Source organism: Sminthopsis crassicaudata, chromosome 3 (genome assembly GCF_048593235.1).
Source record: "Sminthopsis crassicaudata isolate SCR6 chromosome 3, ASM4859323v1, whole genome shotgun sequence".
NCBI lineage: Eukaryota > Metazoa > Chordata > Mammalia > Dasyuromorphia > Dasyuridae > Sminthopsis > Sminthopsis crassicaudata.
In genome coordinates this window covers 527979761-527995942 of record NC_133619.1, presented here as the reverse complement: position 1 = coordinate 527995942, position 16182 = coordinate 527979761, and positions in this window count along the sequence as shown.

The window sequence follows — 16182 nt, the reverse complement described above, 5'->3', positions numbered from 1 at the left end:
ATTTCCAATTCTTTTCCACTACAAAAAGTACTGCTATAAACATTTTGGTATATTTAAGAGTTTTATTTCTGTGTTTGACCTTACTGGAGTTGGTTTATTTTTAGAGTTGAAGTTTTTTTTTTCCTTTTTTAAAAATGGAATTGTCAAGATTCAATTATTTTCAAGCATTAACATAGTGGGGCTAATTCTGTGTAACATATTCACTGAAATATGAAAGAAATGCATTTCTCTACTGAAATGACACAGAAACTCCAGATTAGTCTATGACTGGAGATGTGTCAAAAATAATAGTCCAGTGGATATCATGAGCAATGAACTGTTGGGAAGGAAATTCTTCTGTCTTCCTTAAGTTCCCCTCTCCAGTTCTCCCTTCAACTTCTAAGAAGGGGAAGTAGGGAAGCCAATAGGTTCTCTTTCCCCTCTTCCTGACCCAGGAGCAATAGCAATTATAACTTTAATACATAATAGGGAGAAAATATTTTTGCCTAGATGAATTTGAGATTGATCTTAAGTCTTAGGTTGTCTCTTCTGTTTTATCTCTGAAAGACTTTCTGAAATACCTCCCTGAATTTCAGTTAAACTTTATTTGAAATCTGTTGATATATCAGTTTATAGGAATTTTACCAACAAAAGAAATGAGACTATCTTTCATAATTTATTTTTAACAAATTCATATTTGCTTATTGTGATTAACACTTTCTTTTCTAAATGCTCTCAAATCTCTCATCTCATAAAGTAGCCTAATTTTTTTTTCCTCAGGAAACAAAACAGGCCATCAGCCTATAGTGTTAAGAATCTAATTTCACCAACATTAGGGATAAAAATGCATTATTTGAAAAAAACTGTTGGGAAAACTGGAAATTAATATGCCAGAAATTAGATATGGACCCACATTTAACACCATATACCAAGATAAGATCAAAATGGGTCCATGATTTAGGCATAAAGAATGAGATCATAAATAGATTAGAGGAACAGAGGATAGTCTACCTCTCAGACTTGTGGAGGAGGAAGGAATTAGAGATCATTATTGATCACAAAATAGAAGATTTTGATTATATCAAACTAAAAACTTTCTGTACAAACAATACTAATGCAAACAAGATTAGAAGAGAAGTAACAAATTGGGAAAATATTTTTATAGTTAAAGGTTCTGATAAAGGTCTCATTTCCAAAATATATAGAGAATTGATCTGAATTTATAAGAAATCAAACCATTCTCCAATTGATAAATGGTCAAAGGATATGAACAGACAATTCTCAGATAATGAAATTGAAACTATATCCACTCATATGAAAGAGTATTCCAAATCACTACTGATTAGAGAAATGCAAATTAAGACAACTCTGAGATATCACTACATACCTGTCAGATTTGCTAAGATGACAGGAACAAATAATGATGAATGTTGGAGGGGATGTAGGAAAACTGGGACACTAATACATTGTTGGTGGATTTGTGAAAGAATCTGTCCATTCTGGAGAGCAATCTGGAATTATGCCCAAAAAGTTATCAAACTGTGCATACCCTTTGATCCAGCAGTGCTATTATCCCAAAGAAATACTAAAGAGGGAAAAGGGACCTGCATGTGCCAAAATGTTTATAGCAGCTCTTTTCATAGTGGCTAGAAACTGGAAGATGAATGGATGTCCATCAATTGGAGAATGGTTGGGTGAATTATGGTATATGAAGGCTATGAAATATTATTGCTCTGTAGGAAATGACCAGCAGGATGAATTCAGAAAGGCTTGGAGAGACTTGCATGAATTGATGCTGAGTGAAATGAGCAGAACCAGAAGATCACTATACACTTCAACAACAATACTGTATGAAGATGCATTCTGATGGAAGTGGATATCTTCAACATAAAGAAGATCCAACTCACTTCCAGCTGATCAATGATGGACAGAAACAACTACACCCAGAGAAGGAACACTGGGAATTGAATGTAAAATATTAGCACTACTGTCTATCTACCCAGGTTACTTATACCTTCGGAATCCAATACTTAAGGTGCAACAAGAAAATTGGATTTACACACATATATTATATCTAGGTTATACTGTAACACATGTAAAATGTATGAGATTGCCTGTCATCTAGGGGAGAGAGTAGAGGGAGGGAGGGGAAAATCTGGAAAAATGAATACAAGGGATAATGTTATAAAAAAAATTACTCATGCATATAAACTGTCAAAAATGTATAATTATAAAATTAAAAAAAATCTAATTTCACCATTTTTGGTAACTAAACTGTATTCTGTCCCATTCTCCAGGATTTTTCAAAGATTCTTGAAAAAGAAGGCATTAATTAAAAGCTTACTATTTTCCACGTACTATGCTAAGCACTTTTCAGATATCTTATTTGATCCTTAAAACAACTATGTGAGATAGGTGCTATTGTCTCCATTTTACAGTTGAAGAAACTAAGGCAGGTAAAGATTAACTGACTTGCCCAGAGTCACACTAAATATCTGTGACCAGATTCAACTAAGGTCTTCCTGACCTCAGCTTCAGCCCCCTTATTCATTTGCTGCTTTCACTGAAAGGATTTCAAGAGTCACATTTATAGTTTTCATTCTTTCAAAACTTTTTTTTTTTTGTTTACTTTGTATGGACCTGGTGATTTAAACTTGTTAAAAGCATCTAGGTGGTTTTTAAAATTTTTCCTTGGGTTTTACTTTACTACAAACCATTTTGGTCAAGTACTCTCAAGTCTAAAGATCATTCATTCCCCAGCCTAAAAGTCATTCCCCATAATAGGGGGAAATTTTTAGCAGGAAAACAAAAGCAAAATTTGAGTTGAGCAATTCAGTCATTTCTGTGCTGTCCATTTGCCATTTTTCCAACCAATATAAGCAATTTTCTAACTTCTTTGATCATCCTCTTCCTACCTATGTAGTTTATTGCTTTTAACATTCATTACAAATCCGAGTATTCTGAGGGCTTATGATAACATTTTTATAAAACAGTACCACTTTTAGATTCATCTTCTTTTACATTCTCTTGCTTCCATCTTTTGCATGTCTTTCTGGATACTAAGTTAGTTATTAAGTTCCTTGATCCTGTTTTTCTCCCTCTTAGAATAATTTCAATTTATGACACAAGAATTTTGTTCCTGTGAACTTCTCATTTTTCTGGAGTATTCCTTATAGAAGTTTAGGTCACGTGATCAAACTTATCTGCATTCTTTGATATTTAATCATACAAAATATAGTATAAATAGCAGATTGCAGTCAGATTTTACCCTATTTATCTATCATGAATTAAAAGATGGTGTGGGCACTTCCTCTCAAGATTCTGAATTTTTTTTTTTTAATCAGGGGCAACCAATTATTTTTTGTTGATTAAAATCTGATCTAGAATAGCAAACTCTGTTTTTTTTTCCTTTAGATTTTGGACAATGAAACAACCATCTCTAAAGGAATAGTTGCAGATTTCTTCCAAATGTCAAGGACAAACAGTCATTTGGCCAATAAGGAGAACCCAGTCTTGGAGCTATAAATATCTAATCCCCTTACCTGGAGAGATAGACAGGGCTCCTGATCCAGTTAGGCTGCACAAATACACAGCTCTAAGTGAATTACAGCTGATTTTCATAAAAAGAATAAAAGGACCCAGCAAAGTCTTAAATCAGAATTCTAAAATAAGTGTTTAACTAGGGAGGATTAAGAAAAGTAGGTCATAGATGGGGTGTAAGACACCTTGGACATAGTCTTTGATTTGGGACTTAGAAAATCTGTCAATCATAAGAAAACCTAAAATTATCTTTCTCCCTCTGAGGATGATGACCAATATAATATCTCATCTGGAAACAAATGATTTATATATCTGCCAATCTGAGAGATACTCCCCATTCTATTTCATTGGCCCTAAACTCCTGACCTTTTTCTTAAAGAACCCATCCTCTAAGTCATTGTTTCCTTCATTCTTACTCAAGATGATCCCATCTTATATGAGACGTTTTGAGTTCCTGTTTTCCTTTGTCTTCTGCTTCTTCAAACTATCTTCTTCAACCAATATACCAGGACCTTTTCATTATAACAGTGTCCTTCAAAAGGGCCTTGATTCATCTGAAAAGAAATAAGAGAGCAAAAGGAGATGATCAAAATAATGAAAAAGGCCTTTCTTTAATGATGCTCCAAATTACCCGCTTGAAAATTGGATGTTTAGAAAGGCAGCTTTCAAAGTTGGCTGGGGAACTCAAAGCAAAAGAAGTAAAAATAATTCAAGCTCAGCAGATATATATTTAGATAACAAATTCAAAGAGAAGCAGATGAAGAAACCTGGATAAACAACTGAAAAATGGCAAATGAAAATAACAGATAGCAATTGGGCCACACAGCTGAGGCTTGAATAGTATCTTAACAGGGAAAAGTGGCAGATGGGATACCATAAAGAGACCTAGATTGGAGAAAGTCATTATTTAAATGAGAAAGTTGAGAGACCTTATAACCTACAAATCAGTATTCTCTCTAGCAAAGACACTGCTAGAAAAATATCCTGGAACCCAAGTAGTGATTCAGCATGAAATAGCATAGAGCATTGGATTTGGAATAAGGATGACCTGAATTCAAATCTTGCCACAGACATTTGCTGGCTGTTTCACCCTGACCATGTCACTTAATTCCTCTCAACATCAATTTCCATCTCTGTAAAATGGAGATACTAATAGTATCTACCTCCCGGGGTTGTTTTGAAGATCAAATGAAATGATAAAGTGTTTTACAAGCTTTAAAATACTAAATAAGTCACACACATATGTAAATATAGATATGTGTGTATATCAAGGAGGAAAATTCTGCTTAAACAAAAAATAAATAGTACTTTATCTAGTTATTCCTTAAAGTATCATACAGAGTTGATTAATGGGAGAATCATGACACTGAGGATATTTAGTAATCTTCTCTTCACCTTCTGCTCTCTCTTCCTTATTCCAGTTGACCTTCTTGGGTTCTTTTCAAGCTAGGGCCTAGATCTCATTCAATTTGTCTCTAAGAGGGCTTATACTTATTACTTCTACCTAGCATACTTTATAGAATCAACATTTTAGAACTGCAAAATATCCCTGTATAGGGACATAGAGCTCAATATTTTAGAACTGCAAAAGCCCTTTGAAATACATCCCAATTTCTTCATTTTGTAGTTGAGTTAATTGGCACCCAAAGATGTATGGTGACTAGTTTAAAGTCACAGAGCTAGTGAGTGTCAAGGCAAAACCTAGTACTCAGATTCCTAGGTTTCCAATATAGGTGTCTCTACATTATCCCAGATTACTTATTGTATTTACATTTTAGCAGAGGACTCCTAGAGACCAAAAGTAGAACTTCAGCCATAAGTAAAGAAAACTATTTTTGCTTGATACTCCTTGAATCAGATGACCTAGTTTTAACAGATCTAAGTTTTAAATACTCTCTGTCCTCAAACAATCACAGTATTATCTGTTTACATAATATGGAATATGATGTTCAGTCAGTATATCAATAAGCATCAATGATAAATTGAATTCTAGACTTGGAGTCAGGAATACTTAGAATCAAACCTAATCTGTAATATACACTGTCTAAGTCTAGAAAAGTCACTTAAGATTTCTCAGTCTCAGTTCTATCTGTAAAATAGGATTAATAATAGCATAATTAAGAAAAGTTCTTCTGAAGATCAAATAAAGTATTGTGATAATTGTGATGATAATGACTGCTACTACTACTACTAATTATGTGATATTCCCCCAGTAAATGGTAAGATCTTTGAAGACAGGGCTACTTTTGTTTTGTTTTTATGTTCCCAGAACCTAGCACAATTCCCTAAATATTTGATACTTACTGGATTTTTGCTCAATTAAATTAAGTTGGTTTAAAAACAAGAGTCTGAACAACAGCTCCCTGGAAAAATAAATTTGTGCCATGTCTACAGAGTGTAGGACCTAGACTTGGAACTTGAGCTTTATTTTGGACTTATATTGAATATTTCTGAGATCCCTTCTGATACCAGTACTGAAAAAAAACAGTGTGTAGGTTGATAAGAACATAGAAATTGTAAAAATAAAGTCAAAACTATAATTGGTATAATCTCCTTTCACTGAAGCAGATTACAACTTTCAGTACTTGGTCGATGGTCTGCAAGAGTTAATATGAGTGATGGATTTTTCATGCATTCACACATTCCTTCAGTATGCTTCTACGTTTTTCCTTGATCAATAATATAATATCAGATTTCAAGTACCTATCTCATCATTAACAGCCTGTCACAATATAATTGACTACTGCCAAGTAATATATGTAGAACACATAATACATGACAGTGGATTTGGAATTAAGAAATTAATTCAAATATTGGTTCTACCACTTACAATCTATGTGACATGAAGCAAGTCACTTAATTTCTCTCAGATTCTATTTCCTCATCTGTAAAATGGAGACAATATCTTTCTACCTGTCAATCAGCTAGTCAGACAATACATATTTATTAAGTGTCTACTGTACTCCAGGCATTGGGCCAGTCACTAAGGATATAAAGAAAAGCAAAAGCCAGTCCATGATCTTAAGAAGCTCAATTTAAGAAGTGAGATAATATGCAAAGAGCTATGTACAAACAAACTATATACAGGAATTGTTGGAGAAAATCAACAGAAGGAAGATGCTTCAATTAAGGGGAATCAAGAAAGACTTCTTGTAGGAGGTAGAATTTTAGCTCAAACTTGAAGGAAGCCAGAGAGGCCAGGAACTACAGATGAGATAGGAGAGTTTTACTACATATGAGGACCAGCTAGGAAAAATGTCCAGTCAGGGGAGTATCGTATTCAAAAAAGAGCACAGGACCCAGGGTCACTGGATCACAAAATACATAAAGGCAGTATGTAAGAATACTGTCAAAGATAGGAAGGGAGTGAGCTATGGGGGACTTTGATTATGAGAGGATTTTAATATTTGATTTTAGAGGTGGAAGGAAGTCACTAGGGTTTATTGAATAAGGTTATTACCTGATTGGTTATTTTTTTTTCTAAACTTCATTTGATATCAGAGATAAGGGTGAAGTGGAATGGGGAGAGATTCAAGCAGGCTATTGTAATAATCCAGACATGAAGTGATGCTCCAAGGTTGTAACAATGTGGAAGAAGAAAAGAGGGTAATGGTGAGAAATGTTACAAAGAAAAATAGACTGTTCTTAACAACAGATTAGATATAAAGCAAGAGAGAGGTGAGGAGTCAAGAAGAGAAGTCTAAACTGTGAACATGGGTGATTTGGGAAAAAATGATGCCTTCCACAGTAATAGGATAATTTGGAAGAGGGGAAAGTTTTTTGAGGTAAGGTAATGAATGAAATTTTGGACATGGTGCATTTAAAATTTCTACTGGACATCTACTTTATGATGTCTAATAGGCAATTGAGGATTTGAGAATGGAGATTAGCAGAATGGCTACAGCTAGATAAGAAGATTTGAGAATCATTAGCACGGAGATCATTACTGAATTTATAGTAGATGTTGGGATCTCCAAATGAAATAGTAATGAGGAAAAATAAGTGAGGTTGTACAGTAGATAGAACATTGGCTTTGGAGACAGGAAGATATGAGTTAAAACCTGGCCTCAAGACGCTTGACCCTGGGCAGCTTGATTCTAATTGTCTCCAAAGGTAAAAGGAAAAAAAAAATGTATAGAGGGAATACTGTAAAACACCCACAGTAAGTGGGTGTGACCTGGATGAAAAGAGCTTGCAGGAACATTGTAGAAGATCAAGGGTAGAGTGATGTCATGAAAATGTAGAGAAGATGTTAAGAAGATGAGGCTGATTGACAGTGTCAAAAGTTATAGAGAGATAAAGAAGGATCAGAACTTTTAAAAGGTCATTATATTCAATAATTAAGAGATCACTGGTGGCTTTGGATAGAGTAATTTCAATCAAATTATGAGATTAGAAGCCATAAATCAGAGAGTTAGAGAGTAATGGGAAAGGAAGAAGAAACATTTAGTGAAATAGCTTTCTCAAGGATTTAACAAGAAAAAGAAGATTCAGGGGTAAATATCTAGTGGGGATTGATGAACAAAGTAAGAGCTTGTTTTTTTTTTTTTCTTTTGATGATGATAAGTTATAGGTATAAATTTGTAGGCAGTAAGGAAGTAGTCAGCATAATACTTGAGATTAAAAATTATTGAGTAATGGGGATGATAGAAGGGACATTCTTCTCTAGAAGGCAGAAGAAAATGGAATCTCTTGTGCATATACAAAGGTTTGATGTAATAAAAAGAAAGTCCACCTCTACATATGAAGTTGAGATGGTAAAAGAAGCCACCTGAGTAATGTGAGATGAGTAGTAAAAAAGGATCTTTAGGCAAATGGTCTCAGTTGATTTTTTAGTAATGTATCATGTAAGGTTTTTAACTGATAGAGTGAGGGGGAGAGAAGCTATGGAAGATTTGAGGGGAGATGAAAAATATTTGGAAGAACTATTGTGGTAAATGGGATAGATTTAATTAGGTTAAGATTGCCTTATAGCAGTGAAAGCCCTATTAAGATTATGTGACAAATTTTTTATTCAATTTCTCACAGTTTTGTGAATTTTTTTTCTCCAGCTTAATTTAGCAGTATGTATTTAGGAGTGAAGGTAGTGTATGTTGAGAATGATCCAAGGCTGAAACTTGGCAGAGAAAGATAAGTAAGTGATCTAGAGTATCAAAAAAAGATAATAGTGTAGAGCTGAACTGATTCACCTATGTAGTAAAGGTTTGGAAGGGAAGAGAATGTAACCAGTTCAGGGATGATAGCCTGGGAAAGAACTAAGGGGTCAAGGGATTAGAGGTCACAGTAAGGAGGAAGAAGAGTATTTGAGTTGCAAAGTTGAGAGAAACAGAATGATAATAGATTATGATTAAATAATGAAATTTCAGAGTTTAAAAAATGAAAATGATTCATTTGTGGATCATCATAATATTTTTCCAGGATCATTTCTGTGTGGGGGAAGAGGATGAGTAGGCCATGTGAAATGACTCTTCTAAGGACTATCCTATATGTTGAAGACCCCTAATATGAGGGTAGGGGTTGAGGAAAAGAGCAAGATTTTGATTTCAGGCATTGAACTGATTGAGGAAATGTCCTGTATATCAGTGGACAATAGATACCAGAATTTTGACTGTATGGTGGATATGAATTGAGTAGCACCCAAAAGATGAGAGGTTTCTGAGTGATGGTTGGAGATAAAAAAGGAGGGGAAGGGATAGGAGAGGAGAAGAGAGGAAGAGGAAGAGTAGGGGGGAAGGAAGGGGAAAAGAGAGAGAGAGAGAGAGAGAGAGAGAGAGAGAGAGAGAGAGAGAGAGAGAGAGAGAGAGAGAGAGAGAGAGAGAGAAAGTTTGAACAAGCATTCTAGAAAGTATAATGTAAGTTGTGGGACATAGTTGGGATTTAAGTGGGTTGTGGTTAATGAAAATAAGAAACTGAGCAATGATAGTGAATAGGGTTTGAATAATAAGAATCAGGGTTTCAGAATCATTAGCATGGGGATGATATGACCATGGGTCACTTGTTAATCATTGGAAAATGAGTACAGATGGGTTTTCATTGTATATAGTGGTTTGGCCTTAGGCTAGAATCTTCCCAGAACCAGATCCTATAAATGACGCAGATCTTGGATAATGAATAGGATTTTAATCACTGGAAAAGACAGAAAATGTGTGTTTTATGGTTAAGGGCTTTTCTAGTGCCCATAGTGAATAAATACATTATGTGCCATGTTGTTCAATAAAAATGTGGTAGTTGAGTGACCTGAGTCAATTTTCTTTTCTATTGCAATCTATCTACCCTTGAGAAACCTTGATTGCTAATAGAGAAAGAATAGTAGCACCCTTTTTGTTTAAGATTCTTTGGCTTCATTTAGCCAAGAAACATCCCTTAAAATAATACTCAGAGATTATTAAGAAGCTCTAGCTCTCTGATCCCCTTTCCCCCTCCCTCCCAAATAGTTAATAAACCTTCAAACAAAGAGCAATTTACACTAGTCATTTATAGAATCTGGTTCTTTATTTTGCTTTCACCTCTCTGGGCCCTTGGCTTCTCCCCCAGCACAGAGGGCATGACTTAATGAGGGGCTATGGCTTGGAAAATCTTGTCTGAGCTGAGGCCATGAGAATTACCAGAATGTTTCCAAAGTAAGGAAGAAAATGTCCATTTACAATGAGATTAAAAATAGTGGCAATTTGCATTTCTTCCAAATGAGTGTTAAAAATACTAAGATATAATAATACCCAGCAGATTCAGAAAGATGCCCATTCGATCATAGGAAGACTACAAAGACAAGCCAAGAGCAGAGATGTTGTGACAGAAGAATTATGTAAGTCTGTAAACTAACTTTTCTGATGCTTAAATAAATGGGAATTGGTCTTTTGAACCTCTGTTATTAGACTGGACCCCTGTGCTGTTTTGATTATTTTGTGTGTGATGTATGTAGACTTCAGGTACTATTTTTTTCAAACTTAATATTTTCCTGGAAGTAGGGAGTATAACTGATGCCTATTGTCTAATCAGAACAAAGAAGGATACTTCCAATGAACAGGACAAACAAGGTTCAAAGGATCACTTTATGATCCAAATTTAGGAAATCTCATAATAGCAAATGCTTCCTCTAGTGCCTTTCTTCCTCAATAATTCTGAAACATCATTATTTCCTCCATAGCCATGATTATTAGGCAAGCCTAGCCCTAGACCCCTTCATTTTGGTACATTATTATCCTTCATAGGATCATAGAACTAAAGCTAAAGTTATGTGATTACACAAGTAAAAGACATTTGATTAAGGATCTGAACTCAGGCCTTTTGATTAGTTAATGATTCTTCCTCCATATCATACTACCTCCCTTTGTTATGTCTTCTTGCTAACAACAAAATTGTTCTTCTTCTCATAATTAACTATCCCCCAACTGGTAAATTTCTGGCAGACGAGGACTGTGTTTTATATTTCTTCTTTATCCTAATCAGGACCATGGACATCACATTGGGCCTTTGCTGGATAAGCAAGAAATATTTATTGAATGATTGTCTGAAAAAAAACGGTTGTTTTCTTGGGTCATTGTGTTTTCAGGTATTAAAAATATGACTATTTAATTCTGTTAAAATATGTCTATGTGGGATGACAACATGTCTATAGTGGGAAGAATTCTGAATTAATAGAAAGCATAGATTTTGAATCAAATTGCTTTCTATTTCAGAAAGGAGGGAGGGAAAGGGGAAGGAAATTTGGAACTCAAAATTTAAAAAAAAAATTTAAATTCTTATATATAATTGGGGAAAAATAAAATATTTAAAATAAAAATAAGAAAACCTAGATTCTACTCTCTACTCTTCAATCAACTAATAGCCAGAGCCACTAACTAGATTAGATTACTAACTCTTAGATCCTTGCCAGTTCTAAAGTTCATAGTTCTATTCTATGTAATTTAGCAGGAAGACTATATTAAGCCCTTGACATAGGTTAGTTTCACAGATTGTCATCATGGAAGGAAGAGAGCAGGGCCCAGAAGGAATGGAGCAGTGGAAAGATATATTTTTATTGAGAGGGGGAGGATTTGGCAATTTGTTTTTGAGCATACACGGGGCTAAATGAGGCTACTTTTGTTTCTGTGATGAGGAGAAGGGTATGAAAAAGGATGGGACTTTCAAACCCAGAGCCTGCAGGCATCCATAGTGGATTAGTCCTGACCTACATATCTCCCCTTTCAATCTTCATCTCTAACTCTCAGACTCCCTAAGTATCTCCTGCACTCTCAGCTTCCCTTATCTTTACTGTGGTACATTTTTCAGATATGGTCTTCTGGGCATTAATTCATTATAGATTCTTTCATGATTCATCTCCACTATTAAAACTTAGTAATGCATTAATAAATTCATTAAGGGCCTAGTATGTGCCATGCACATAGTATACTAAAACTCCTTCAAGGAGTTTATGTATTTTGTGGGATCTGAGTGGAGAATCACAGGAGTGCATGTACAAAAATATGTATAATACAAGGTGAATGAAGAGGGAGAAAGTACTAACTCCTAGGGAGATTGGGTCAGGCTTCACAGAGGAGGTAGTGCTCAAGTAGAACCTTAAGGAAAAATGAGAATCCTGAGAGATAAAACTAAAGTAGGAGCACCATTCAGGCATAGAGGATTGATTATCTGTTTCAGAATAGAATACAAGGAAATATAAAGTTTGGAAATAAGCTATTTGTTGAGTTTGTCTAGAATATAAAATTTGTTAAGGGGAAAAGTATGAAATATGGCTGAAGAGTAAGTTCACGAGAATTTATTAGGCTTTCTTATGTGCTAGTCACTATGCTAAAGCTTCAGAATACAAGGAAAAGCAAAAACACAATATCTACTTTTAAGGAACTCACATTCTATGGGGATACACACACACACACACACACACACATATATATATATATATATATATATATATAGTGCTAAAGGAAGCTAATTTCTCAAGAAAGCCTTTAGCAATGGGAGGGAATAGCAAAGATGTCTTGAAGAATGTGGGATTTAAAATGATTCTTAAAGGAGCCAAAGAATCCAGTAGGGTTAGAGGTTAGGAGAAAGAGTATTCCAAGTAAAAGCAACAGCTAGTGAAAATGCACAGAGTTGGGAGATAGTAAATTATTTATTAGGTGAAGTATTCAGTAATTGGCCAGTATAACTGGGTTTTAGAGTTTGAAATTTTGAAATTTAATTTTTGGGATGAACCAAGCATTTCCATAACATAGTATAATAAAAAAGTGCATGTGAACTTCAGCTCTACAAATTGCCATTCCTTTTGAATGTGTAATAGAGTTATCATGTAAATTTTTTCTTTTTTCCTTCCATCTTCCCCCCTCCAACTCTAGAGATGGTTACCATTAGATATACACACATATACAAATATATGTAAAATCATTTTTACATACTATTGATCAGTTCTTTCTTTAAAATACAGATAGCGTCCATCAATTGGAGAATGGTTGGGTAAATTATGGTATATGAATGTTATGGAATATTATTGTTCTGTAAGAAATGAATAGCAGGACGAATACAGAGAGGTTTGGAAAGACTTACATCAACTGATGCTGAGTGAAACGAGCAGAACTAGGGGATCATTATACACTTCAACAAAGATACTGTATGAGGATGTATTCTGATGGAAGTGGATATCTTCAACATAGAGAAGAGCTAATCCAATTCCAATTGTTCAATGATGGACAGAATCAGCTACATCCAGAAAAGGAACACTGGGAAATGAGTGTAAACTGTGAGCATTGGGTTTTTTTTTTTTTGTTTGTTTGTTTGTTTGTTTTGTTTTGTTTTGTTTTGTTTTGTTTTGTTTTGTTTTGTTTTGTTTTTTGTTTTGTTTTGTTTCTCTTCCCAGATTATTTTTACCTTTCGAATACAATCCTTCCTTTGCAACAACAACAACAACATTCAGTTCTTCACATATATATATTGTACCTAGGATATACTATAAGATATTTAATATGTATGGGAATGCCTGCCATCTAAGGGAGGGGGTGGAGGGAAGGAGGGGAAAAACTCAGAACAGAAGGGAGTACAAGGGATAATGTTGTAAAAAAAAATTACCTATGCATATGTACTGTCAAAGAAAATGTTATAATTATAAAAATTAATAAAAAACTAAAAAAATAAAAATAAATAAATAAATACAGATAGCATCGTCCTATATGCATTTTGTGGCTAACCTGGATATTTATAATAGTCAAAAAGACTTATTTGCTCAAAATTGTTTTATTTTTTTTAAATTTGTTATAGCTTTTTATACACATGGGTAATTTTTCAGCATTGACAATTGCAAAACCTTTTGTTTCAACTTTTCCCCTCCTTCCCCCCACCCCTTCCCCCATATGGCAGGTTAAATATGTTAGAGTATAAGTTAAATACAATATATGTATACATGTCCACACAGTTATTTTGTTGGACTTTGAAATAGTGTACAATTAGCCTGTGAAGGAAATAAAAAATGAAGGCACATAAAAATAGAGGGATTGGGAATTCTATGTAGTGGTTCAGTCATCTCCCAGAGTTCTTTTGCTGGGTGTAGCTGGTTCAATTTATTACTGTTCCATTGGAATTGATTTGGTTCATCTCATTATTGAAGAGTGCCATGTCCATCAGAATTGATCATCATATAGTATTGTTGATGAAGTATATAATGATCTTCTGGTCCTGCCTATTTCACTCAGGGTCAGTTCATGTAAGTCTCTTCAGGCCTTTCTGAAATCATCCTGCTGGACATTTCTTACAGAACAATAATATTCCATAATATTCATATACCACAATTTATTCAGCCATTCTCCAATTGAATGGCATCCACTCAGTTTCCAGTTTCTGGCCACCACAAAGAGGGCTACTACAAACATTCTTGCACATACAGGTCCCTTTCCCTTTTTTAAAATCTCTTTGGGATATAAGCCCAGTAGTAACATTGCTGGAACCAAGGGTATGCACAGTTTGATAACTTTCAAAATTGTTTTTAAAACAATATTGCTATTTCTGTATACAATGTTCTCATTTTGTTTGTTTTGATTTTCATTATTTAACACAAGTCTTTTCATGTTTTTCTTAGATCTTAGAAAGGGGAAGAAGGTAAAACACTAGAAAGAGAAAAAGGCACTTGATCCTGGAGGTAAATAGGGGGCCACTGAACTTTACTGAGTACCATGCTCAGACCTACTCTTTAGGCAAATCATTTTGACTGTTGAGTAAAAGTTATATTGGTGAAGGGAAAGACTTCATAAGAGAAAACAACTCAGTTGACTGATGGTAGGACAGAGCCATATAGTGGGTATCTTTAAATGCCAGTGTGGAAATTATTATGTCCTAGTAGCAATAAGAAGACACTGAAGATTTTTGAGTAGGTGAGTAATAAGTTACATCTGTGTTTTAGTATTGTTATTTTTTCCAGATGTGTGGAAAGGGCAAAGATATAGAAGACCAACATAAAGACCAACTAGGGAGGCAATTATTATAGTCTGGGTGAGAAATAATGAGGGCATAAATTATGGCAGCAACTGTTTAAGAGTAGTTAAGGGGAATGATATAAGAGAAGTTATGGAGGTAGAATTGGCAAGTGCATTGTGCTATAGGAAATGATGAAAGGGATGGTTTCAGGAAAAAACAAAAACCCAAAAACCTTAGTAAGGCCTGTATGAACTGATACAAAGTGAAAAGAGAAGAATCAAAATATCAATCTACATGGTAAGCAACAATATTGTAAACAATATTGTAAAGATAAAGAACTTTGAAAGATATAATTATTCTGATCAATGAACAGAACCAATACAATTCCAATTCTATGTCTCATGATGAAATATGATATCCACTTTCAGATAAAGAATTAATGAACCCAGAGTACATATAAAAGCACATTTCTTTTTCTTTTTCTTATTTTCTTTTTTTTAATACTATTAATATGGAAATTTGTTTTGAATGTCTCTACCTATTTAGAATAGGTTTTGTTTTTCTTGCCCTCTTAGGACATGGCATAGGAGAGAATTTGGAACTGAAGGAAAAAAGAATGAAAATGTCTCTATGATTTAAAAAGACTAAAAATATAAATGGAAAATATTTTAAAAGTAAATTAAAATACAATGCAAGCTAAAAATATAATAAATGCCTGTTGATTGATTGGTGACTCTAAGTAAACAATAGGAAGAAAAATTATTCCCTGAACAGAAATAGGAATGATTGAAGAAGTAAAGAGTTAGGGGGAGCATAGGATCATAGATTTGTAGCTGGAAGGGAACTTGAAGACCACCAAGGGCATCCCCCTCAATTTTACCGTTGAGGAAAAGAAATATTAAATAATCGCTGTAATTATGGCTAGTGTGTAAGGCAGGATTTTAACCCAGATTTTCTTGATTTCAAGTGTTGTTCTCTCTCCATTAAACCATGATGTCTCTCACATTGTGATAGATAATAAGATAATGAATTCTGTTAGATATATGTTGAGGCTGAGATGCCTTTGAGATAAACAAAAAGAAATGATCAGCAGGTAGTTGGTTACATAGATCTGGACTAAAGAGATTGGGATGAATTCAAGAGGTCTCTACAAAGAAACGATCCACAATTCATGAAAACTGGTGATTACTCCAGGGGAAACTGATTACAAAAACAAGGAGAAGGAGGAAAGGAAAGGTGGAGGAAATAAGATGTTTTTTTAAAAAG